Genomic DNA, 24263 nt, shown 5'->3' with positions numbered 1-24263 from the left:
GAGAAGCTGATGGAGCTATTTGAAAGTAGTTCTGAAGATGAAGCAAATATGGAAGCCATGATTGCTGAAGTAAATAAGCTGAATGATTCAAACTCCAATCTGAGAAAGGAATGGGAAGGACTGACTATTTGGTTTAGTCAAGAGCTTGAGAACCGGAGAAAAGCTGAAGATCTGGTAAAGGACAGAGATCATGAGATCTCCAAGTTGAAACAAGAGATTAGTGCACTAATTGCTCACCTTCATGAGAGCAGAATGGAAAAGGAAGACATGTAAGGAGAACTAAACATAGCCATCTCTGAAAATGCAAGCCTAATGGAGACAAATATTGTTATCTCCAAAGAACTCTCTGAGTCAAAGGAAATACTTGCTAAGTTCAGCAAAACTACTATCAAACTAGAGCAAAAGCTTGAGTCATAAGGACTGGTAAAGAATACCAATGGACTTGGTTTCTCTGGACATGAGGAAGGAGAATCCTCAGGAACAAATGTTGAAGCATCAGAGAAGCAACTAGCACTCAAAGGAAAAGGTAAGCAAAAATTCAAACTTGTTTGCTTTAACTGTCTTAAAGAAGGACACACTGCCAATGTATGTAGGAGCAAAGCCTACAATAATTTTCCTTATTTTATCAACAATGTACCTAGATCCAATAAGTTCAATGGTCATTGTTATGCATGCAACAAGTTTGGGCATAGAGCATCTGAATGCAGGTCTGTCATGAACAATACCGGAAGATATCCTCAGGGGATTGAAGGAGCTAGTTCGGAATCTTTTGTGAACTGGAACCCTAACCGATTTAATGCTTACAATTATCAGTTAGGCAACAATGGTTATCAACCGGCAACCGAATGCAGAGAAAATTGTTGCATTTGTCATGGACATGGTCATACTGCTGCTACATGCAGAAGAAAGAATGGAAACATGAACAATGGACCTTGGAGAGCACTTGGATTGGTTTGCTATCACTGCAACAAACCAAGTCACATTGCAAGATTCTGCAAAAGCAAAAAGAGTATATCTGATGATATACCAGTCACTCAGAAAGGAGAAGTTGATGTTGAAAAATTTCAAGCGGACATGAACAAAACCTGGAGGAAGAAACCAACAATGTTGGAAGAGGAACCAGTTTCTACACCTAGTGTAGAAATATCAGAACCGACAAACTAAGCTCCAAAGAGGCTTAGGGGAGAAAATGGCGAAATGATTGTGAATCCCCGGTTACACCAGTAAAAGACCTTAACCAGTATATAATACTTGTTGCTTGGCAGAAGATCGAAAATGGTAAAAGAGGCAAATTAGGGTTTACGCCCTAATAGAGGAGCATTAATGGTGGTAGGTGAGCGAAGAAAAGGCAATTTGAGCTAAGATTTCAAGAAGTTGACAAGTCTTGAAGGAGATTCAAATCCAGTTTGCAAGCGGTCATGGAGAACACAAAGCGGTGATTTGGCAACCGATGGAGAGTAGAGTGAAGTTGAATTTGGAAGCCCTAAATTTGCGTTGTAAAGGTATTTTTCATGTTCTTGAAATACTCAACAATGGATTCTGCATCTCATACCAGTTCTAGTATATCAATTGAGTCGGAGAGTTTCATTCAAAGGAAGTCCAAATATAATGCCTTATCACAAGTTCTAGCTGGAGTCATAGTTGAAGAAGGAATTTCAGATTATATTGATTGTAAAATAGAAGACCTAGGGTCTTTAGCTATTCATATCCAGTTAGGTTTATTTTGTGACAAGGACAAGAAAATCAAATCGGAGTTTAGTATCCTAGAGAAGAAGAAACTCCATAATGCAATATATTTTCTAGAAGACTTCATAGAGGATCACATCAGGATCATCTTGAGCAGAGTCCATGGTGACAAAATGTACCTAGAGAGGATGCATGATATCATGCCACAGGAAATTCATGTAGTCACTGGTTTTTGCAACACAGGGGAAGTGCCAGCCCTGAGAATGGTAAGTAAAATGGAAATGGCCAAGCTCACTGGTTCAATAAGTGACTCATGAGGAATGACAGTCAACCCTATCAAGAATGATCTGGTGAAGTACGCCTACATGGTGATGGGCTACAGAACATTCTCAGCCAACAAGATTAATTCTATATCTACTGCAGCGACAAATGCCGCTTACCGGATGATCAAAGAGGATGCATCATTTGATTTATGCATCGGTATGCAGAGGCAACTCCTGTCTAACCTGAAGTCAATTAAACAAGATAATGCACAGAGATTCAAATTCAGACAACTGTTGGTTGGGTTGTTCTTCTATTTCCAAGGCTTCTTTCCTGGAGTAGGAGATGTCCAGTGGTCCCCTAACCAACCGGTAACCAAACAGATCAAGGAAAGCATACAAGCCATAGGAACCAGTTACCCTGAGGTGCTGAACAAATATTTTGATGAGTTCAGAAGAAAGATGAGTCAAAGGGTAAGGATCTTAGGTGACATCATTAAGAAATATGAAGATGACATCTGTTTCACCATTCAGGTGGACAAATGCCTAATGGAGGCTGTTGAGCCTAGAATGGAGGAAGTGGAGCCAATGGGCTATGAGGTTATGTATGATATGCTGAAAGGGTATGCCTCAACCCTTATTACCTCACCTCTTGATCCTAAGGCTAAGAGGACTGGAACCTACTTGGAGAGGATTGCACCGGCTGAGGAACCATCTGTTAAGAAAGGAAAAGAACAGGCAGCAAAGAAAGAAAAGGCAGTGCCTGCAGGATCAGCACCGACCACCACTGCAACCCCAAGAGTGACCAAAAGGTCACCTGCAAAGAAGAAACCAGAAGTGGCACTGGCAAAAGTCTTCGAAAGAAAAAGGAAGACTAAGTCAAATGAACCAGACTCCGAAGAGACTGAGTCTGATGATAAGCCAAAGAGGGCCAGACAAACAAAGAAGATGAAAAAAAATGAACTGGCAACATCCGCACCGGTAAATATTGATATCTCCTCATACAAACCTTTGACACATTATCAAAGGACAATAAAGAATATTAGGAGAAAATTACTTCATGATTTACTTGATTATTATGATGATTTCAGTGAAGAGGAGAAAGAAGAAGTATTACAGGAAATCATTAATTATTTGTGTAAAAATGACCGGTCACCATCAGAGATTAAATCTCAGACACCGGATTCATTATTTAAAGCATTAGATAATAAATGGTGCATTGCCATTGAAAAAGAACATGAGTTTAGGAAGAAAGTCTTTGCACAGTACTTTCCTGACCTCTCAAATTCAGAATTATTTGATGTCCTGGATCAAAATAAAGGACTCTTCTTCACAAGGATAAGAAGACTCTAGTTATTGGAGGGGAGAATTGATGATGTTGAAAAAGATACTCATCAGCATATGGATTATGCTATCAATTCTCACAAAGCACGAATGGCCAACCTCCAAGAGAAAAAAGAACCAGTTGTATCCAAACCAGATGAAGTTTTTGATGAACAAGAAAACCTGGTTGAAGAACCAATCGACACTATTGATGTCGATGCACTGGACATAGAAGATGTCACTCAGGACATACCTTCTGAAGGAACAGAATAGGGGCAACAAGCCGAATAGGGCATTAAGAAAGATAAGGACACACAGGAAGTGGCTGAAGAACAGACAGAGAAGAAGAAGAGGGATGAAGATGAGGAAGAGAAGAGAAAAGAGGAAGAGAAGACAAAACAGGAAGAGGAGAAACGAAAAGATGAAGAGAAGAAGAAGCAAGAAGATGATAGGAAAAAGAAAGAAGAAGAGGATAAGGAAGAGAAGAAAAAGAAGGAAGAGGAAGAGAAGAAGAAGAAGGAAGAGGAAGAGAAGAAGAAGAAGGAAGAGGAAGAAAAGAAGAAGAAGGAAGAGGAAGCAAAGAAGAAGGAAGAGGAAAAAAGAAGAAGAATGAAGGGGAAGAGAAAGAAGAAGAGAAGAGGAAGGAAACAGAGAGGAAAAAGAAAGCAAAGGAAGACAAGGCACAAGAAAAGAAGTAGGAAGCAAAGAAAAGGAAGAAGGAAGAAGCAGACAAGGCAGCGGAGGCAATGAAGAGCACACAGATGGAGACTCCGAAGGCAACCGAGAGTCAAGCCAAACCGACTGATATCTCCAGTCCTATCGATCTCCAGTCTGCCAGTGAGTCAAAGCTTATGCAGAGCATCAAGGTTTCTCAAGAGCGCCTTGAAATCATACGAAGGAAGAAGGAGCAAGATATCATTCAAGTGGCTGTAGACACCCTTACCGGTTTGATCTCCGGTACCAATCTTCCCAACACTGAATCATCACTAGCACAGCTCAAACTACTATGTACTGTAGTGGATGATCAGATGTAGAGCCTGGAAGAAGTAGCTGAGGCAAATGTCAAGAAAGAGCATCAAAAGGCTCTTAACATTACTATGGTGAAAAAGTTGAATGAGCTCCGGTCTGAACTTCTGAAAGACCAAAAGGATATAAGGGATGCTTTGGATGAGGGAAACTTGCTACTAAGCAAAATCTGTCAACCCCATCTATTTTGTGATGATGTGCTAATTCAGCAGCAAAAGCTTCAAATGGACTTATAGTCCTACTTGAGCACATTTAAGCCACCCTATGATTCCTTTGCAACTTATGGGAAAACTGTTCACCGGTTCGAGATCCAGTCAGCCAAGATGGAGCAGGAGATCAGTACATGATCTAGGGATTTGTAGGAGCTTCAACTGGTTTTACTTCCACATCTTCAAATTCTTCAGAAGTGTTATCTGAACTTGGATGCCCTGACAGTCACACAGGAACTGAGCACAGTTGATGCCATGGAGGAACAAGTATCCCAGATGCAAACAAAGAAAGAAGTGGCAACCTCCCTACTTGAGTCCTGGTCTCTATCCATGAAACAATTTTTGCAGGACTATAAATCAGTTTTTGACAAATATTATTCATTATTGTCATAAACTTTTATTATTTCAATATCAAATGGAAATAGGGTTATTCAGTGGTACTTTGTCATTGTTGGCAAAGGGGGAGAAGTATCTGGTTTTGGTTTTAAAATTTTGATCTTCTGATAAAGGGGGAGAAGTACTCTATCTATTTTGGAGAATAATGGGGAGAAGTATCTGGTTTTAAAATTTTGATATATGTTTTGATATATCCTATATGCTCTGATATCTCAATGTTTATGCTCTGTATGCAAAATTGCTATACATTGTATTGATTAAGGGATAGTGTATATACCTAGGGGGAGCAATTTTATTAATGGCATGTTTTTGATTGTAAAACACTTAGATGTCAAAATTTTATTTTCCTAAGTGTTGCCATCAATGCCAAAGGGGGAGATTGTTGGCATTTTTGATGTTTATGTTGTGATTGTCATTGATGGACACACACTTGTATTAAGATCCTTGATATGTATGAGCTAGAGCTCAACTGGTATTTGTTCCAACCAGTATGTTGATTTTGCATAATGTGTTTCCCAGTCTGAAGCGGCATGTCGACCTTAAGTGGTTCGAAGATCTCAAGCGGTACGAGGAAGAAAAGTGGCATAACACATTCTTACCAGTCTTCATTTTTGTCAAACCGACAACTGGTATTTTGTATGAACCGGTAATACTCTATGATGAGTTACCGACTGGCATTTTGTGATGAGTTACCAATCCGCCGATTGATTGACGGTGTCGACACACTAACGGTGCTTTCTGTGTCATGTTACTGAGTATGCCTAGATTCATTGAATCTAGGAAATTATAATGTAATCCTATTCGACTGACATGAAATCAGATTCCTTTAAAAGGACACCATGTCTAGGGTTTTTGTTGTTGCTGAAAGGGTTAATGTCGTGCTAGGGTTTAAGGTGGTTGTTGAGTTGTTGGAAGAGCGATCTAGTTTGAGAAGATCAAGTTGTAACTGAGAGAGAGATAGAGAAGACTGAAGCAATGCTGGAATGCATTAACAGTGAGCAATACTCGATCTAACCAAGTAGTTTGTGATATCAGATAGATCAAACACTTATTGATTACTCACATCTTTGACAAGTCTGTAGCCCTTAACCGGGTAGGCCTCAAAGCCTTTGCAAAATCCTCTAACAAGGTGGTTCACCACTGTGAATCTAAAATCCTCTAACAAGGTAGTCTTTAATCAGACTTATCTCCTAACAGAGATTGATATTCCTAACAGGATCTGTTCTGGTGAAGAACATTGTAAGACCTTAACCAGTCTAGTTTCTATTCTGCAGATAGTGTCTTGTGAGTTCCATCTCATCATGATTTTTCCCATTTGGGTTTCCACATCAAATATCTTATGTTATGGTTGTATTGCTTTTGTGGGTGAATGCTTTACTTGCATTTTGGTTTGCATGTGTGATAACTGGTCTGTCTGTTAAACTGTTTTACCGATTTGTCTTCAGACTATTTAAGTGTTTTAGTGCATTGATTTTGGGCATACTAATTCACCCCCCCCTCTTAGTATTCATCAAACCTGTGACCCTGTGTCACCATCTCCTCCAGCACCAATTCCTAGCCTACAGATAGTCCCTTCGACCTATGGTCGGGACATAGGAAACCACCTATAAGGCCTACCAGTACCGATGGAAGAGGTGCATATTCCAAATCCAAAAACTCCTGCCAAGGGATCTCATATCCGCAAACTATGTCATCATGAATTATCCGGCGAAGTGCCTCTATCCCACCCTCCTCTAACTGCTCATAAGGTAGTAGTGCACATACTACAGGTATACACAAGATCCGGTAACAATCCTCTGGGGTCACTGTAATCTCACCTATGGCAAAGTGGAAGGTATTTGTTTCACTATGCCATCTCTCTGCCAACGTTGTAAGTAAACCCCAGTTCACAGTAAATCGAGGCATATCTAGAAGGGAAGACAGGACGCATCTATCAATAATCTCTAGATTAGCCTGTGACAACTGTGGTATCAATGCCCATGGTCTAGGGAACCGCTCATGTGACTGAACCACTCCCAATCGCTCCTGTCACAAAGCAAAACAAGTCCAATATCAGTTTCCTCATCAAAACATAGATATCGAAATCAAAATCACATCAAAAACTTGAAAACTTTGAAAATCTAATCATGTTCTACATCGTATCCATCCATATCAACTTGTAACACAACTCAAGTTTTCAAAAATCATATCAAACTTATAACACAACTCAAGTTTTCACATCACATCAACTTGTAACACATCTCAAGTTTCCAACCCATATCAACTTGTCAAACAACTCAAGTTTCACAATCATATCAGCTTGTAACACAATTCAAGCTCCACATATATCAACTTGAAACAATGCAAATCAAATCAAGTTCATATCAATTCCACATTAATATCTATAAATAACCTGAGAAATTGCAAATCAAACCAAGTTATATGAGCACTCATATTGGACAAACTATCAAAACCATGATAGTAGACATAGAAATGAACAATTTACACCTATCCCAGCAAAACTGACCTTCTCCTATAAATTTTGCTCATTCACAAATCATCCTATCTCATAAAACCTACCGCATGTGCTAACTAAATTTGGCTACACGCTGAAATCCTACTCATGCGCTAACTTGTTTTCTCCATGCGCTATCCTATCTACCCCATGCGCTAGATTGACTCTATGTGCTATCTTTTTCTTCCAATGCGTCATCTAATCTACCCTAATCGCTAAACCTATCCCATGCGCTAACCTATCCCATGTCTGCGCTACCTATCTAACCCTATGCACTAGGTCAGACCTACGCGCTACTTACCCCGACCCATGCGACCCCCTATGCACCCAATACGCTAGGTTTACCCAATGCACTACACATTTAACCCTCTGCACTACCCTATGTCCCTAATGTGCTAATCTATGACTATGCACTAAACTAGCAAATCTATGTGTTGCCCTAAGTTTTCGGACGCTACCCAAAATCTAAAACCTTATGCACTACGAAATTTTTCGTATGCGCTAACCGACAACCCCTAAGCGCTAAAACGAAAAAATCGCATGATAAAATTCAAAACATGACAAAAAATGACAAAATCAAAAATCAAAAAGGGGTCAAACAGGTTGACTTATCGGTGGTCCATACGCGGTAGGCCTCTGATACCTCAGAACGTGCTCGAATCGATGCATAGAATACGGAATAGGCATTTTGTCTTCTCTCCAAAAGTCTCTCTCTTCAAGGTCAACAAGTACAAATGAGACAAAACAATGCACTTTTCCCCTTTTATAGGGTAAAATAAAATTAGGGTTAGGGGATTGAGCATGTAATTTGCTCGTGGTCTTCCTCGTACCCTCACACACATCAATATTGGGAGATGAATCAATTTTAGCATTCCACATAGCCAAAATTTTACAATGCAAACACAATTATCAAATCAAATCAAATTTTCCAAATTTTGATTCATCTCCTGAGGGGGCATTATCAAGCATCGTTTATCAAATCTAGGGCACGACATGAAAATCTAAAAACAACACTGATCATAATCAAATTTTAGTGACACAACATTTTCTTTGAATTAACATGTGCAAACACATCACTTCAAAGAGGGGCAAAATGTAGACATATAAAAATGACTATATTCCTAAATGAATATTTTATGTTCATTTCTCTATTTAATTAAATCTAATTTAATTAAATTATCCACATTCCTCTATTTAATTAAGTAAATTACTCAATTTATTTAATTAAATTCAATTAACCCCTTTTAGGTCATTTAATTGAATAAATCATTTTATTTAATTAAATCTATTCTTCTGAACCTTTTAATTAAATTTACATTTAATTAAATAGGGAATCCCAATTAAATAAACCAATTTATTTAAAAACCTCCACTTGCAACCAAATTAAAATAAAACAATTTATTTTAATTAAACCTGTTATCCCTCACCCACTTGCATTTTCCTACATCTCCCACTTGCATCCTAAACCCTATTCCTAAATTCTTCTAGAATCCATCTAATCCTAATCAATTAACCCTAACCCATCAATTATTCCCTTTCCCTAAATTTGACGAGGTCACTTCTCAAATTTGGAGTAAAGTCTTCAAAATGCATTAAAGCCTTTATCCATTCAACAAGATAACTTGTTGAAAGCCCCCAAATTTGGAAGGACTCTTACAAATTTGTCCCCAAAGTCTTCAAACCTTTAATGGTTAACTAACCCTTAGTGGCATGGTTAGAGACTTTTAGCCTAACTTAACCTCCATGTAACCCAAGGGTCTCATCAAGCATTTATTTCTTTGACCATGGTTATCCCTTAAACCTTGCACACGAGTTTATCCTTTGGTCAAAAGCTTTATCCAATGGATAATCTTAACCTAACCTTAACCCTTACCCCTTAAGGTAACCATGAGGTCTCCTCAAGCATTTAATGCTTCCTACCTCTCTTCTCAACCCAACCTTATGTTGACAATTGTCACCATTTCATTGGTGAGAATTGCAATCATGGATTCCCAACTTTCAAACTCAACCCTTGATTAACTCTTTCAATCCTGGCCATCCATTGCCCTATTTTTTCTATAAATAGAGCTCTCCATCCTCCTTTTCAATCATCCAAGTCTTTAGCATCATACTTATACTCAAATCCATCCAAGCTTTAATATCGCATTTATGCTCATCATTTAGCCTCTCTTTTAAATAGGAATTAATCTAAATATGCATGTTTAGAGTATTTTCTTTATCATTTAGCTTAATCATAGAGTAGTATATCATGCTAGGATAGTCTTGCTACTAATCTTGTCATCTTATAATCTAGTTTATTGCATTTGTAAGATCATGCATAGCTTAGGATGCATTTCATAATAGAATCAACCAAAACATCCCTCGTTCTTGCATTTGTCATCCCTAAACCACTTTGCTCAGTGATCTGAGAGCAAAGACATTGGTTTGAGGGACCTTGTGAGATAGAGAACCATGGAACCAACCTTGGGAAGCTGAGTCATCCTTCATGACTCCATATCTTACACCAAGAAGTCCTGTGGGTGTGTGGAAAAGGCTCCTTAGGCTTCTTTTTTCACATTTTAAGTTCTATAGACCCACTTTTCCCGCATACATATATATATACACATATATATCTAAATGTATATATACATGTACATGTATATGTATCCCATATATAGTAGGGCGCTGCTGGGAGATATCCATGAATAGGAATAACTATGTCTGTCACACCTACAGCATCTAGAGCACCTGTGGAATCACGATTTGCTGCAGGAGGCCCTACTATTTGAAAGGGATCTTGATTTCATCCTGTAATTGTGCCTGGGTCATTCGGAGCTAGAGATGCTACTAGTTCAATAGGTATTGCTGGATCATCAATCTCGAGCCCTTTCAAATAGTAGGAGGCTTCCCATCGAGACTAGATAAGGTGTTACTGGATCTGCTACTGTAATCTCCTCAATTTCCCATGTAGCATCTGCTGCTGGTAGGTTCTTCCATTTGATCAAGTATTCCCTGATCACTTTTCTCCTCAAAGATCATTCCCTGAATTCAAGGATAGCTTTTGGAACCAAAACCAATTCTCCCTCCTCATCAAGTTGTGGTAACTCAGCTAAAGCAACAACATTATGTCCCAATGCCTTCTTAAGGAGAGACACATGAAATACATTATGGATCCTATTGCTTACTGGCAATTCCAACTCCTAAGCCACTTCTCCAACCCTTCTGCTGACTCTGAAAGGTCCATAGAACCATGGCTTCAACTTCTCAACCCCACTCTTTTTGAGAGTAGACTATCTGTAGGGTTGGAGCCTCAGATAAACCATGTTGCCCACCTCAAAGGTGCGCACAATTTGCTGTTGATCAGCATACAACTTTTGTTGATTCTATGCATGTTAGAGATTGTCCCTCAAAATCCTTAGAATATCCTGACTCTGTTGCATCATATCCTTTGCCTGAGGGGTTCTTCTATCACCAAATACCAAATCTATGAAGCTAGGAGCTTCATAACCATATAGTGCCATGAATGGTGACATTCGGATGGACATGTGATAGGAGGAATTGTAACAATATTCCCCTAGGTGAAGCTATCTTACCCAAGTATTCTGTTGTACCGAGACATAGTTTCTAAGATAACCTTCCAACGACTTATTCACTATCTCGGTCTACCCATTAGTTTGAGGGTGATAATTGGTGCTTGGAGTGAGCACAGTACCACACAATCTGAAAATCTCTTGCCAAAAAGCACTTAGGAACTTGTTGTCCCTATCACTGACAATGTTCTTCGATAAACCATGTAATTTGAACACCTCCCGGAAGAACACTTCAGCAACTTGTGCTGCTGTAAAAGATCTGGTGATGGCAAAGAAATGAGCAAACTTTGTAAGTCTGTCCACCACCACATAGATACTATCTTTCCCTTGAGCTCAAGGCAACCCCATGACGAAATCCATGGAAATACTTTCCCATTTTTGACCGGGAATAGGCAAGGGTTGTAACAAACCAGCTGGTAGAGTGTGCTCATCTTTGTTCCTTTGACATGTATGACACTCCTTAATGTACTTTAAAACATTATTTTTCAGTCCCTTCTAAGAGAATCTCTCCTAGATCTTCCTATATGTTTTTAAATAACCTTGGTGACCAGCAAGGGGGATGTCATGGAAGGTCTTCAAAATCTTCTCTTTTAACTTAGATTCAGCTACTATGAAGATTCTTCCCTTGTACAGGATCAATCCCTCAACCAATTCATACCTTTCATCATGAAAAGTACCTTCTATAAGGCTGGTTGCAAACTGATTTTTGGCATAATCAGCAAGCAACAACTCTCTCCAATCAGTGGTAAGCTCACAAAGTGAGCTTAAATGGGGTCTTCTAGATAAGGCATCCACCACAACATTGTTTTTACCCATAACATACTCAATATTGAAATCGTAAGCCTATAGCTTACTCATCCATTTCTGTTGTCTCTCATTCAGATCCTTCTGATGCACAAAGTGTTTAAGACTAATGTGATTAGTCTTAACAATGAATTTACTCCCTACCAGATACTATCTAAACTTTGCAAGGGCATGCATTATGGCAAGCATTTCCTTGTCATAAATGGAATACATTCTCTCAGGACCTCACAATTTTCTTCTCTCAAAGACTATAGGGTGCTTTTCCTGCATGAGGACTACGCCAACACCTTCCCCAGATGCATCACACTATAGTTCAAATGGCTTGGTGCAATCAGGCAATGCTAAAATAGGGCAGGAACTCATGATCCCTTTAAACTGCTCAAATTTTGTATGTGCCTTGTCGGACCATTCAAAAGCTCCTTTCTTTGTGAGATCTGTAAGGGGGGAAACCAACTGAGAATACCACTCCATGAACCTCTGATAGAATCCACACAATCCCAAAAATCCCCTCAAATGTGTTATGTTTTTGGGAGTAGGCCAATCAAGGATGGATCTAATATTTTTGGGATCCACCTTCACACCACCCACATTGATAATGTGACTGAGGTAGAGCAACTCTTCCATCCCAAACTCACATTTGGACTCCTTGGCAAATAGGGACTCAGATTCTAATATGCCCAACACTTCATCCAACTACTGTAAATGTTCTTTCCAAGATTTGTTGAATATTAGGATGTAATCAAAAATAATCAAAATGAACTTCCTTAATTGTTCTTGGAAGATTATGTTCATGCATGACTGGAATGTAGCAGGAGCGTTAGTCAAACCAAAAGGCATGACTAGGAACTCAAAATGGCCAAAGTGGCATCTAAAAGTATTCTTCTCCACATCTGAAGCTCTCATTCTGATCTGATGGTACCCCGATCTGAGGTCAATCTTGGAAAAGAACACTGCCCCATGTAGCTCGTCAATGAGCTCATCAATTCTTGAAATAGGATACTGATTCTTGATGGTTTTCTGATTCAGGGCTCTATAATCCACACACATGCGCATGGTCCCATCCTTCTTTCTCACCAAAACAACAGCCGAAGCAAAGGGTTTTTTCTAGGTCGTATGTAACCCATGTCAAGCAATTCCTGAATTGCTTTCTCAATCTCATCCTTCTACTTCTTAGGATATCAATAACGAGTCATCATGACTAGCTTAGCTCCTTCTTCAAGCTCAATAATGTGTTCCGCACCTCTTTCAGGGGCTTGCCAGGAGGGGGATTTTTGAACACCTTGCTTCTCTTAGTTATCAAAGCTTGAATATCTTTAGGATAATTTATGTGCTCTTGTTGTGGTTCTGAAGGCATTACCATGACCTTTCTTCCATCCTTGACCATTGCTGAAATATCTAAGGAATAGCTGCCCTTATCCACCAATGGATTGGAAGGTATTATCAAACACTCCACTGCCCACTCCACCTGATTATGGTGGATTAGTATTTCCATTCTTTTCAAGGATACAACTTTAAGTCCCCCATGCGACATTCCTCTTAAAATTACTTTCTTTCCTTCAGACATGAATTTCAGCTCCATGGTTTGTAGGTTTCGTGTGATCTCACCAAGAGATATCAGCCATTGAATCTCGAGGACTAAATCATCAGTCCCTCCAATACTCACCACAAATAAATCATCTCTGATTGCATGATTTCCCAACTTCATAGACATGTTGGAAATCATTCGGTTATAGGATATAGTGGAGCCATCTGCTACCATAACTTTGAATCCCTCAACTTCCTTTGCCACTAGTCCCTTTTTTGCAACAATCCTTTCATCAATGAAGTTATGTGTTTCACCTATGTCAATGAGAGCTATGACACGATGCTCTCCAATCACACCCTGAACTTTGAAGGATTCATTTTTGTGAATGCTCGAGAGTTGAGCAACCACTCCTCTATCTTCTGACCCAAATTCAGGCCCTTCAGAAGCCTCTTCATACTCGATGTCCTCAACTTTAGTTTGTTGTTCTAAAATTTCAGAATCTAATCCATCTGTTGAATAGCACTCCATCTAATGCAAATTCCCTTTTCCATGGCACCTATGTCCGAGAACCCAAGGTACTCTACAAGAATAACAAAGATTCTTTCTCTGGAGCTCTTGACAGAGCTCATCATCTATACGCGGAGGGAATCTCTTGGTTTAATTCATGAACTTCTTCTTGTCCTTTCTGAAAGGGAAAGGCTTGGACTGAATTTTAGTCTCTGGGGCAGCCAACACCATACTTCTATATTTTTTTATAGCTTCTGCTAGGGTGGACGGATCGAAAGATTTAACCCATCCTCTCAAAGGTTCTTCAAGTCCTTCAGTGAAAAGGACAACCACCTGCTTCTCTAAGATGCTACTCACCATGACTGATAGGTTTTGGAATTCAGTCACGTAAGTATCCAATGAACCTTGCTGCCTGAGTTGTGCAAGTTCTCTGAACTTCACTTCTGGATCCTTGGTGTCGAATCTCTCAATCAGCTTGTTGGTGAAATCAGCATAGGTGGTGATTAAGTTGTGACCAAGGGTGACCAACCCATGGTACCACCATTCATGGGCCACTCCATACAAGTGCAAGGTAGAAAACTTGATGGCATCCTCCTCCGACATTGGCCTCAAGGACAAGTAATTGTCCAACTTTTGTACCCATGCTCTAGTTGTACTCTTAGCACTTCCATCAAAGTGTGCTAAGGTCACTCTTCCAAGAGCTTGCTGATAATCTTTTAGGGCAACAGACTTATAGTCATTCCTCCTTCCTCTCTTCATTTTCTGATTCATAAACTGATCCAGAGTTAGGATATCTCGGATCTCACCGAGAAGAGAAGCATACTCCATGTAGTTGTTTCTTATTTCATTAGTTGTGGGTATCTATGTTTTAGCGTGTTGTACTTCTCTTGGCAGAAATATAGGTTGTAAAGGCCTTGGGGCTGAACCTCCATGGTTACTCTCATTGTTACTCCCATTTCCATTGCCTACAGGAGCATTAGAAGTGCTGGCTTTTGGTCCATTGTTGGGCTGATTAGGGACCCCAACAATGTTTTGGTTGAGTTTTGCCAGCAGTAAAGACATCATGTCCATCATGGCATTGAATTTCCTCTCTGCCTTCTTGTCGGGTACCTCATTTGTTTCTGTAGTCTTATCTACCATTGAATCCACTAAATCTGAGGTATCTAGATCCTTCCCTCTATTTCTCAGTACTTCTAAAAATGTGTCCTCTTCGGGAACTATAGGAATCTAAAACTATTGTCTCTTCTGCTCTCTATTGTAGTATCTGACGTCTCTATCACTCATGGAGACTTCTGAACCTATTGACTCTCACAGGCTAGTAGGAAGACCAGCTCTGATACCACTGTAATATCCCAGTAATATTTTTTGTGAATTTATAACAATAAGCGGCACAAGCAACCACCACAACCCATTAAGGTTAGAGAAATAAACCAAACTACTGAAAGGGAACCCTTCCACCTTTTGTTCACCGAGAGCCCAGTCTGGGAGGGTGAGAGCATATGGTGTTTTGGGGATGATTAGCAACAATAATCAAACTAAAATTACATTGCCTAGGTAGCAAGCCAGCCCCTTCTCCTTATCCAACAGGACAGAAACCAAACTCTTGGTGGTAAACCAACCAAGGGAAAATGACAAGAAAATGAAATTCAATCACTCTACTGCATGTTTCAGGTGGAGGACATATGTAGATGTATATATATATATATGTATATATATATGTATATATATACATGTATATGTATATGTGTATAAATATATATATCTATATTTATACATGTAGATATGTATATATATGTATATATGTATATATGTATATATGTATATATGTATATGTATACATGTATAGGTATATATGTATATCTATATATGTATATGTATATGTGTATGTGTATGTGTATATATACATACACAGATATGTTGGCATTTTTTATGTTTATGTTGTGATTGTCATTGATGGACACACACTTGCATTAAGATCCTCTTTAGATGTATGAGTTAGAGCACAACCGGTATTTGTTTCAACTGTATGTTGCAAGTATGTTGTATTATAGTCATTAGACTATTGATATTTTGTAGAATGTGTTTACCAGACTAAAGCAACATGTTGACCTCAAGCGGTATGAGGGATTAAAGAGGCATAACACATTTTTACCTGTCTTCATTTTTGACGAACCGGCAACCGGTATTTTGCATGAACCGGTAATACTCTGTGATGAGTTACCAACTAACATTTTGTGATAAGTTATCAATCCACCGATTGTTTGACGGTGCCAACACACTGGTGGTGTTTCTTGTGTCATGTTACTGAGTATGTCTAGATTCATTGAACCTAGAAAATTGAAATGTAATCCTATTGGACCGACATGAAATCAAATTCCTTTAAAAGGACATCATGTCTAGGGTTTTAGGTTGTTGCTGAAAGGGTTTATGTTGTGACTAGGGTTTAAGGTGGTTGAGGAGTTGAAAAGAATATGAATGTGTAGAAGACTGAAGTAATGCAGGAGTGCATTAAGAATGAGCTATCAAGGATCTAATTGAGTAGTCCATGTTATTAGATAGATCAAACACTTGTTGATTACTCACATCTTTGACAAGTCTGTAGCCCTTAACCGGGTAGGCCCAAAAGCCTTTTGTAAAATCCTCTAACAAGGTGGTTCACCTCTGTGAATCTAAAATCCTCTAGCAAGGTAGTCCTTAATCAGACTTATCTCCTAACAGAGATTGAGATTCCTAACAGGATCTGTTCTAGTGAAGAACATTCTAAGACCTTAACCGGTCTGGTTTCTATTCTGCAGATAGTGACTTGTGAGTTCCATCTCACCATGGTTTTTCCCATTTGGGTTTCCACATCAAATATCTTGTGTTATGGTTTTATTGCTTTTGTGGGTGAATGTGTTATTTGTATTTTGGTTTGCATGTGTGATAACCGGTCTATCTATTAAACTGTTTTACCGGTTTATCTTTAGACTATTTAAGTGTTTAAGTGCAAGATTTTTTGGTATACTAATTCACCCCCCCCTCTTAGTATTCATCAATTGGTATCATAGCCTACCTTTCTATAAGTTTAACCACTTGGAAAGAGATATGGGGGAATACACCTTGAGGGTACTTACTCAACGGATCACTCAGTCTGAGCAAGCCTATGATGATCTTATGGTCAAATACAAGGCATCTCAAGCAAAAAGGAGAGAACATGCAGAAAAGTTGATGGAGCTATCTGAAAATAGTTTTGCAGATGAAACAGACATGGAAGCCCTAATTGCAGAAGTAAATAAGTTGAATGAATCAAACTCCAACCTGAGAAAGGAGTTGGAAGGACTAACTATCTGGATGTGTCAAGAGCTTGAGAACCGGAGAAAAATTGAAGACCTAGTGAAAGAAAGAGATTGTGAGATCTCCAAGTTGAAACAAGAGATGAGTGCCCTAAATGCTCAACTCCATGCAAGCAAGGTGGAAAAGGAAGACATGCAAGGAGAACTGAACACTGCATCTCTGAGAATGAAAATTTGTTGGAAATAAATGCTACTATTTCCAAAGAACTCTCTGAGTCAAAGGAAATACTTGCTAAGTTCAACAAAAGTACTGTCAAGCTAGAGCAAAAGCTTGAGTCGAATAGACCAGTAAAGAATACCAATGGACTTGGTTTCTCTGGACATGAGGAAGGAGAATCCTCAGAAACAAATACTGAAGCATCAAAGAAGCAACCGACATTCAAAGGTAAAGGTAAGCAAAAATTCAAACCTGTTTGCTTTAACTGTCTTAAAGAAGGACACACTGCCAACGTATGTAGGAGCAAAGCCTACAATAATTTTCCTTAGTTTATTAAAAATGTACCTAGATCCAATAAGTTCAATGGTCATTGTTATGCATGCAACAAGTATGGGCATAGAGAATTTGAATGCAGGTCTGTCATGAATGACACTGGAAGATATCCTTAGAGGACCCAAGGAGTTGGTCCTGAACCTTTTGTGAACCGAAATCACAACTGGTTTAATATCTTCAATCATCAGCCAAGAAGTGGTGACTATCAAGCAGCAACTGGATGGAGAGAAAATTGTATGATCTATCATGGTCATGGTCACATTGTTGACACATGCAGAAGGAAGAATGGAAACATGAACAATGGACCTTGGAGAGAACCTAGATTGGTTTTCTATCACTGCAACAAACCAGGTCACATTGCAATATTCTGCAGAAGCAGAAAGAGTATATCTGATGATATACCGGTCACTCAGGAAGGAGGAATTGATGTTGAAACAATTCAAGCGGATATGAACAAAACTTGGAAGAGGAACCAGTTTCTGCACCTAGTGTGGAAATATCAGAACCGGAAAACTAAGCTTCAAAAGGCTTAGGGGGAGCAAATGACAAAATATTTTCGAACCCCTGGTTTATACCGGCAAAAGACCTTAACTGATATATGATACCTGTCACTTGGTAGAAGACCGAAAATGACAAAAAGGCAAATTAGGGTTTATGCCCTAATGGAGGAGCATTAATGATGGTAGGTGAGGACTATGTTTAAAAGCATTTTTGAAATCATTTCTCACTATCAGTTTTCGAGCAAAGAAAAGTTTTTCAAAGAGCAGAGCGACGAAAAGGCGATTTGAGCAGAGATTTGGAGAAATTGAGAAACCGCAAAGGAGATTCAAATTCAAATAGCAAACAGTCAGGTGGAGAACATAAAGTGGTGATTCAGCTACCGACGAAGTGAGGAGTAAAGGAGAATTGGAAAGCCCTAAATTTGCGTGTTTTGAAAGGTATTTCTTGAGTTCTTAAAATTTCTACAATGGCTTCCACATCTCATACCAGTAATAGTGCATCTATTGAGCCTGAAAGTTTTATTCAACGGAAGTCAAAGTATAATGCCCTATCACAAGCTCCGGCTAGAGTGATAGTAGAAGAGGGAATCTCAGATTATATTGATTGTAAACTTGAAGACCTAGGGTCTCTAGCTATCCATACCCAACTAGGTCTATTTTGTGGACAAGATAAGATGAAAAAATTGGAGTATAGTATTCTGGAGAAGAAGAAACTCCATAATGTTGTTTACTTCCTAGAGGATTTCACAGAAGATCATATAAGGATTATTCTGAGCAGGGTCCATGGTGACAAAATGTACTTGGAGAGGACACATGATATCATGCCATAGGCAATTCATGCAGTCATCAGTTTCTACAATACAGGGGAAGTACCAGCCCTAAGGATAGTTAGCAAAACTGAGATGTCCAAGCTCACCGGTTCAGTGAGTGACTCACGAGGCATGACTGTAAATTCAATCAAGGATGATGTGGTTAAGTATGCCTACATGGTGATAGGCTACCAAACATTCTCAACCAGCAGAATCAACTTTGTATCTACTGCAGCGGTAAATGCCGCTTACCGAATGATAAAGGAGGATGCATCATTTGACCTATGCACCGGTATGCAGAGGCAACTCCTACTGAACCTGAAATAAATCAAACAGATAATGCACTGAGGTTCAAGTTTGGACAACTATTGGTTGGGTTGTTCTTTTACTTTCAAGGATACTTCCCAGGAGTAGGAGACGTTCAGTGGTCTACTGACCAACCAATAACCAAGCAAATCAAGGAAAGTATTGAAGCACTTGGAATTGATTACCCTGATATTTTGAACAAGTATTTTGATGAGTTCAAAAGGAAGCTAAGCCAAAGAGTGAGGATATCAGGAGACATCCTCAAGAAATATGAAGACAATATCTGCTTCACCATCCAAGTAGACAAATGTATAATGGAGGTTGTTGAGCCTAGAATGGAAGAAGTGGAGCGAATGGGCTATGAGGTGATGTACGACATGCTGGAAGGGTATGCCTCTAACCTTATTGCCTCACCGCTTGATCTTAAGGAAAAGAGAACTGACACCTACTTGGAGAGGATAGAACCGGCTGAGGAACCACCAGCAGTGAAAGAGAAAGGAACAACAGTGAAGAAGGCAAAGGCAGTGCCTGCAGCATCAGCATCGATTACTACTGCAACTCCAAAAGTGACCAAGCGGTCACCAGCTAAGAAGAAACCGGAAGTTGCACCAACTAAAGTGTTCTAGAGAAAGAGGAAGACAAGAAGCAACTCTCCAGACTTAGAAGAAACTATGTCTAAGGATCAGCCCAAAAATGTGAGAAATAAGAAAGAAGACACAGAGTGAATCAGCATCTTCAGCACTGGTAAATATAGATATCTCCTCCTATAAACCTTTGACACGTTGTCAAAGAACAATAAAGAATATTAGGAGAAAAGTGCTAAATGATTTACTTGAGTGTTTCAATGACTTCAATGAGGATGAAAAGGAAGCCATTGAGAAGGAAATAATTCAGTATCTGTGTAGTAATGACTGGTCACCCTCAGAGATTAGGTCTTAGACATCGGATTCTTTATATATGTCATTAGATAATAGATGGTGCATTGCCATAGAGAAAGAACAGGAAATTAGAGAGAAGGTTTTTGTACAATACTTTCCCGACCTGTCAAATTCTGAATTATATGATGTTATTGATCTAAATAAAGGACTCTTCTTCACTAGAAAAAGAAGACTCTGGTTGTTAGAAGGTAGAGTTGCTGATGTCAAAAAGGACATCCATCTGTTTATGCAAATTGTTGTCCAGACTCACAAAGCACGTTTGGCCAACCGGCAAGCAGAAGAAGAACCGATTATATCCAAACCGGATGAAGCATTTGATGATAAAGGAAATTTGGTTGTAGAACCAATCAACACTATTGATGTCGATGACCTAGACATAGAAGATGTCACTTAGGACATACCTTCCGAGGGAATAGGACAGGAGCATCAGGCCGAACAGGGAAATGAGCAAGCTGAGGAAAGATAGGAAGCGGCTAGGGAATAGGCAGAGAAGAAGAAGAGGGATGAAGATAAGGAAAAGTGGAAAGAGGAAGAGAAGAGAAAAGAGGAAGAGGAGAAAAGAAAAGGTGAAGAAAAGAAGAGGCAAGAAGATGAGAGGAAAAAGAAAGAAGAAGAGGATAAAGAAGAGAAGAAGTGGAAGGAAGAGGAAAAGAATAAGAAGGAATAGGAAGATAAAGAAGAGGAAAAGTAGAAGGAAGAAGAAAAGAAGAAGAAGGAAGAGGAAGAGAAAGAAGAGGAGAAGAGGAAGGAAGCTGAGAGGAAGAAGAAGGAAGAAGAAGATAAGGAAGTGGAGAAAAGGAGAGAAGCAGAGAAAAAGAAAGTGGAAAAGGACAAGACATGAGAAGTGGAGAAGAGCACACAGATGGAGACTCTGAAGGCAACCGAGAGTCAAGACAAACCGGCTGATATCACCAGTCCTATCGATCTCTAGTCTGCAAGTGAATCGAAGCTAATGTAGAGCATCAAGGTAGCTCAAGAGTGCCTTGAAAACATTCGACGAAAGAAGGAGCAAGATGTAATCCAAGCTGTTGTGGATACGCTTACTGGTTTGATACCTGGTACAAATCTTCCAAACACCAATTCTTCATTAGCTAGACTAAAGCTCCTATGCACAGTAGTAGATGATCAAGTACAGAGTCTTGAAGAGGCAACAGAGGCTAATGTCAAGAAGGAGCATCAAAAGGCTCTTAATATAGCTCTAGTGAAAAAGTTGAATGAGCTTCGGTCTAAACTGAAGAAAGAACAAAAGGATATAAGGGATGCTCTAGATGAGGGGAATATGCTACTCAACAAAATTTGTCAACCCCATCTGTTCTATGATGATGTGCTAGCTAAGAAGCAAAAACTTGAACAAGACTCGCAGTCCTACTTGAGCACATTCAAGTTGCCCTATGATTCCTTCACAACTTATGGGCAAACCGTTAACCAGTTTCATATCTAGTCAACCAAAATGGAGCAAGAAATCAACACACGGTCTAGAGATTTGTAGGAACTTCAACTGGTTTTACTTCCACGTTTGCAAATTATTCAGAAGTGCTATCTGAACCTAGATGCCTTGACAGTTACATAGGAGATGAGCACAGTTGATGCCATGGAAGAACAGGTCTCCCAGATGCAAACAGAGAAAGAAGTGGCCACCGACCTACTTGAGTCCTGGTCTCTATCAATGAAGCAATTCTTGTAGGACTATAAATATGTTTTTGACAAGTACTACTCCTTATTGTCATAAAATTTTATTGTTCTAATATCAAATGGAAATAGGGTTGTTCAGCGATACTTTGTCATTGTTGACAAAGGGGGAGAAGTACTCTATTTTGGAGAAGTATAGGGGAGAAGTATCTGGTTTTAAAAATTTTCTATATGCTTTGATATATGCTCTGATATCTTAATGTTTATGCTCTGTATGTAAAATTTCAAAACATTGTATTGCTTAAAGGATAGTGTATATGCTTAGGGGGAGCAATTTTGCTAATGGCATGATTTTGTTGTAAAACACTTAGATGTCAAAATTTTATTTCCTAAGTGTTGCCATCAATGCCAAAGGGGGAGATTGTTGGTATGTTTGATGTTTATGTTGTGATTGTCATTAATGGACACACACTTGCATTAAGATCCTCTTTATATGTATGAGTTAGAGCACAACCAGTATTTGTTTCAACCAGTATGTTGCAAGTATGTTGCAAGTATGTTGTATTATAGTCATTAGACTATTGATGTTTTGCAGAATGTGTTTACCGGACTAAAGTAGCATATTGACCTCAAGCGCTATGAGGGATTAAAGCGGCATAACACATTTTTACCAGTCTTCATTTTTGACGAACCAACAACTGGTATTTTGCATGAACCGGTAATACTATGTGATGAGTTACCAACCGGCATTTTGTGATAAGTTATCACTCCACCGATTGTTTGATGGTGTCGACACACTAGCAGTGCTTCTTGTGTCATGTTACTAAGTATGTCTAGATTCATTGAACCTAGGAAATTGAAATATAATCCTATTGGACCGACATGAAATTAGATTCTTTTAAAAGGACATCATGTCTAGGGTTTTAGGTTGTTGCTGAAAAGGTTTATGTTGTGACTAGGGTTTAAGGTGGTTGAGGAGTTGAAAAGAATATGAATGTGTAGAAGACTGAAGTAATGCAGGAGTGCATTAAGAATGAGCTATCAAGGATCTAACTAAGCAGTCCATGCTATTAGATAGATCAAACACTTGTTGATTACTCACATCTTTGACAAGTCTGTAGCCCTTAACCGGGTAGGCCCAAAAGCCTTTTGTAAAATCCACTAACAAGGTGGTTCACCTCAGTGAATCTAAAATCCTCTAGCAAGGTAGTCCTTGATTAGACCTATCTCCTAACAGAGATTGAGATTCCTAACAAGATCTGTTCTGGTGAAGAACATTGTAAGACCTTAACCGATCTAACCTTAATCGATCTGGTTTCTATTCTGCAGATATTGACTTGTGAGTTCTATCTCACCGTGGTTTTTCCCATTTGGGTTTCCACATCAAATATCTTGTGTTATGGTTGTATTGCTTTTGTGGGTGAATGTGTTATTTGCATTTTGGTTTGCATGTGTGATAACCGATCTGTCTGTTAAACTATTTTATCGGTTTATCTTTAGACTGTTTAAGTGTTTAAGTGCAATATTTTTTGGTATACTAATTCACCCCCCCCTATTAGTATTCATCAATATATACATATATATATAGATATACAGATATATACATATGTATATATCTATATATATGTACATATATACAAATATATATGTACATATATACAGATATATACATATGTATATATATACATATATATATATGTACATATATCTATGTACATATATACATGTATATGTATATATACATGTATATGTATATATACATACATATACATATATATATATGTATATATGTATATATACATGTATATATATACATGTATATACATATATATGTATATATATATGTATATATGTATGTATATATATGTATATATACATACATATATGTATATATACATATATATGTACATATACATATACATACATATATATATATATATATACATGTATATATATATATATATACATACATATATATGTGTGTGTGTGTGTGTGTATGTATATGTGTTGGTAAAAGCAGTGACAATCGTCCCAATAGTTGGAGAGATTGTGGTGAGGCCACAATATTCCTTTGCATTTGAGAGGGGCAGCTCCTTCATATAATGGGGGTATTTAGGAATTTTGTGTACTTTAAACCTGAAAGTACATAAAGGAGAAAACACAAAACTAAAGAAAGGTAAACAATAGAAACCTAAACAATAGACGTACGAATAACAATTGAGATTTCACAATAGATAATGATTACAAAGGGGAATATAAGCACAATATAAGCTTTGACTCACAATGATGATGAAGAAGAGCTACAAATCTCAACATATGAAGAGCTAAATAACTCTAACACATCCAAACTAGGATACCAAAGCTTGATAATGTTTCATTACATCAATTGCCTAAATCATAAGCATTCCAATAGATGATAAATGATTTGCACATGGACAAAAGATACCACTAATTTGACAC

Source organism: Cryptomeria japonica, chromosome 2 (genome assembly GCF_030272615.1).
Source record: "Cryptomeria japonica chromosome 2, Sugi_1.0, whole genome shotgun sequence".
NCBI lineage: Eukaryota > Viridiplantae > Streptophyta > Pinopsida > Cupressales > Cupressaceae > Cryptomeria > Cryptomeria japonica.
The sequence above is the reverse complement of the archived record's forward strand: the minus strand, read 5'-3'. Positions refer to the sequence as shown.